The sequence below is a fragment of the Aotus nancymaae genome, unplaced genomic scaffold (assembly GCF_030222135.1).
Source record: "Aotus nancymaae isolate 86718 unplaced genomic scaffold, 86718_ANA_hifiasm-v0.15.2.pri h1tg000141l, whole genome shotgun sequence".
Lineage (NCBI taxonomy): Eukaryota > Metazoa > Chordata > Mammalia > Primates > Aotidae > Aotus > Aotus nancymaae.
The window spans coordinates 2233764-2234453 of record NW_026988556.1 but is presented as its reverse complement, the minus strand read 5'-3'; positions in this window follow the sequence as shown (position 1 = coordinate 2234453).

The following is a 690-nucleotide window of genomic DNA, read 5'->3' as shown; positions in this document are numbered from 1 at the left end:
GAGATACTAAACCTGCTGCTAGTCAGAGAAGCACCTCAAATTGTCCTTTTTCAGTACGTATGATGGTTCACAGTTTCATTTTGTGAAAACCTCGAAGGAAATGTTTTCTTCTTAAAAGTTGCGTTCCCATAACAGATAACACATAATTTCTCAACTGTCCAGGGAATGGAAATTAACTCCCTTGTTGAGGTGAGATAAATAATATATAGCTGCCTTTTGCTGTAGCCTAATTGTTTATATTGTTTGAATTACACTCCCTAACATATTGGTACTTAAGTTCATAATTTGCAATTGCCAAACAATTAAATTCTTTATCCTAAAACAACATCGTTTATAAATCATGCTAATAATTTAACAATATAATTTGATTTTTTTAACGTTTAGGTAAAATCATGTCACAGGGGTTTATTGTACATATTATTTCATCACCCAGGTATTAAGACTAGCACTAAATAGTTATGTTTTTCTGATCCTGCCCCTCCTCCCACCCTCCACCCTCAGGTAGGCACCAGTATCTGTTGTTCTCCTCTATGTGTACATGTGTTCTCATCATTTAGCTCCCACTTAGAAGTGAGAACATGTGGTATCTGGTTTTCTGTTACTCCATTAGTTTGTTTAGGATAACGGCCTCTAGTTTCATCCATGTTCCTGCAATGGACATCATCTCATTCTTATTTCATAGCTGCATAG